This window comes from Nicotiana sylvestris, chromosome 11, assembly GCF_000393655.2.
Source record: "Nicotiana sylvestris chromosome 11, ASM39365v2, whole genome shotgun sequence".
Taxonomy (NCBI): Eukaryota; Viridiplantae; Streptophyta; class Magnoliopsida; order Solanales; family Solanaceae; genus Nicotiana; species Nicotiana sylvestris.
Window position 1 is genome coordinate 4831958 of NC_091067.1, and position 3184 is coordinate 4835141.

Sequence of the window (3184 nt, forward strand, 5' to 3'; positions counted from 1 at the left end):
TTTGTTTGACTTCCGCATATATTTTGTTGTTTTAAATGCTTATTATGAAAATTAGGTATTTAAACCTGTGTTAGAAAATGGCTTATTATAAGGAAAAAGGGTTGTGATTAAATGTTTGTGTTAGCTTGCCTAGTAATGTGATAGGCACCATCATGACTAGTAGTTTGGGATCGTGACAAGTCGGTATCAGATCCTAGGTTACATAGGTCTCACGAGTAATGAGCCGGTTTAGTAGAGTCTCGCGGGTCAGTACAGAGACGTCTGTATTTATCCTCGAGCGGTTGCAGAACCTTTAGGAAAAACTTCATATTCTTGAAATTCTTGTCGTGCGAATCTGTTGATCTGAGTACTAAATTTCTGTTATTCCATTCTCTCATAGATGGTGAGGACACGTGCTACCAGACAGGATGGACGACCACCAGTTGGGGCCACCAGAGGTCGAGGATGCGGTCGAGGCCAAGGTAGGGACAGAGTAGCTAGGGCAGCACCTGCAGATCCACCAACTGCCCCAGTTCAGGATCAGGTCCCAATTGTGGACGCTATAGCAGCACCAGCTCAGGCACCAGTTGTGCCTATTGTGATCCTAGGCCTTCAGGAGGCTTTAGCTCAAATCTTATCAATGTGTACCGATTTGGATTAGGCAGTCTCAGTTACTAAGGCCGCAGCTATTTCTCAGGCCAGGGGAGGCACCCAGACTCCCATTGCTCACACACCTGAGCAGGTTGTATAGGGACTCCAGACACCGGGGGCACCTCCAGCCCAACCGGTTGCACCAGCTTAGGAGTTTGTGGTACCAGTTATGCCGGATGACGAGCAGCGTCGACTAGAGAGGTTTGGTAGACCCCAACCTCTGACTTTTAGCGGTGTAGAGGGTGAGGATGCCTAGGGTTTCTTAGATAAGTGCTAGAGGATGCTTCGTACATCGGGATTCTAGAGACCAATGGTGTAGCTTTTACCACCTTTCAGTTTTTTAGGGATGTCTTCACTTGGTGGGAGGTTTATGAGAGGCGTAGGCCTGTTGGTGCAGCTCCCCTTACCTGGCAGCAATTCTCTGTTCTCCTTTTGGAGAAGTATGTGCCACAGTCTCACCAAGAGGAGCTGCGCAGACAGTTTGAGCAGTTGCATCAGGGAGAGATGACTGTGATGCAGTATGAGATGCGGTAGCTAAGTTAGCCCGTTATGTGATTTGTTGGTTCCCATAGATCGATAGAGGATCAGGAGGTTTGTTGATGGCCTCCCATATCAGCTTCGGATTCTCATGACTAGGGATAGGGTGACAGGTGCTACCTTCGAGAAGGTTGTTGACATCGCCCATGAGATTGAGTCGGTTTGCTGCTAGGAGCGAGAGGAGAGGGAGGCCAAGAGGCCTCAGGGATGTGGTAGCTTTAGTAGTGCTCCTTCGAGGGGTCAGTTCCAGCAGGGCAGAGGCTGTCCATTTAGGCAGGCTCAGTCAGCTCGTCAAGGTTATCGTGGGGCATCATTGGATCATGGATCTCACAATTATCATCAAGGTCATTCATCGCTCAATGCCCTTCCAGCCCAGAGTTCATCCCGTCCTCCATGAGTTCTGGGTTCTTCCATGCCAGGTCCTTCTACTGGTCATTTCGGTGCCAAGGGTTCCCTTCAGTCCCCATATCCAGCACTGGGGAGTTGTTATGAGTGTGGAGAGTTTGGCCATATGAGGAGGCAGTATCCTCGTCTTCATGATGGTCCGTCACAGTAGAGGGGTCAGCCCTCGACTTCTGCTCCAGTTACTTCACCACCCGCCCAGCCAGCTAGGAGTGAAGGTCAGTCAGCTAGGGGTCTCCCTAGAGGGGGAGGTCGATCAGGTGGTAGTCAGACTCATTTCTATGCCTCACAGGTAGACCAGATGTTGCTGATTTAGATGCCGTGATTTCAGGTATTTTTCGGTCTACCACAGAGATGCCTCTACATTATTTGATCCCGATTCCACCTTTTCTTATGTGTCATCATACTTTGCTCGTTATTTAGAAATGCCCCGTGAGTCTCTTGTTTCACCTGTTCATGTATCTACTCTAGTGGGCGATACTGTTATTGTAGACCATGTGTACCGATCATGTGTGGTGACTACTGGGGGTCTGGAGACCCGAGAGGATCTTTTATTATTGTGTATGGTGGATTTTGATGTCATTTTGGGCATGGATTGGTTATCTTCATGTTGTGCTATTCTGGACTGTCATGCCAAGATAGTCACATTGGCTATACCGGGTGTGCCACGAATTAAGTGGCGAGGTTTGACTGATTATGTTCCTAATAGAGTGATCTCATTCTTGAAATCCCAGCGTATGGTTGGGAAGGGTTGTCTTTTGTATCTAGACTTTGCGAGAGATGTCGGTGCAGAGACTCCCAGTATTGATTCTATCCCAATTGTGAGAGATTTTCTCGATGTGTTTCCTGCAGACCTGTCGGGCATGCTACCAGATAGGGATATTGATTTTGGTATTGACCTGGTGCTGGGCACTCAACCCATTTCTATTACGTCATTTTGTATGCAACCGACAGAGTTGAAAGAGTTAAAGGAGCAGCTTTAGGAACTCCTTGATAAGGGGTTCATTCAGCCTAGTGTTTCACCTTGGGGTGCACCGATTCTATTTGTGAAGAAGAAGGATGGCACTATAAGGATATGCATTGATTATAGGCAATTGAACAAGGTAACAATTAAGAACAAGTATCTTTTGCCTCACATTGATGATTTATTCGACTAACTTCAGGGAGCGAGGGTGTTCTCCAAGATTGATCTTTGTTCGGGTTATCACCAGTTGAAGATCAAGGACTCGAATATTCTTAAGATAGCTTTTAGGACCCGATATGGTCATTATGAGTTCTTGGTGATGTCTTTTGGGCTGACCAATGCCCCAGCAGCATTCATGCATTTGATGAACAACGTGTTCCGGCCTTATCTCGATTCATTTGTCATAGTCTTTATTGATGATATTTTGGTGTATTCGTGTAGTCAGGAGGAGCACGTAGAGCATTTAAGAGTTGTGTTGCAGAGATTGAGGGAGGATAATCCTTATACAAAATTCTCCAAGTGTGAGTTTTGGCTCAGTTCAGTGGCTTTCTTGGGGCACGTGGTGTCTAGTGAGGGTATTCAGGTTGATCCGAAGAAGATAGAGGCAGTTCAGAGTTGGCCCAGACTGTCTTCAGCCACAGAGATTCGCAA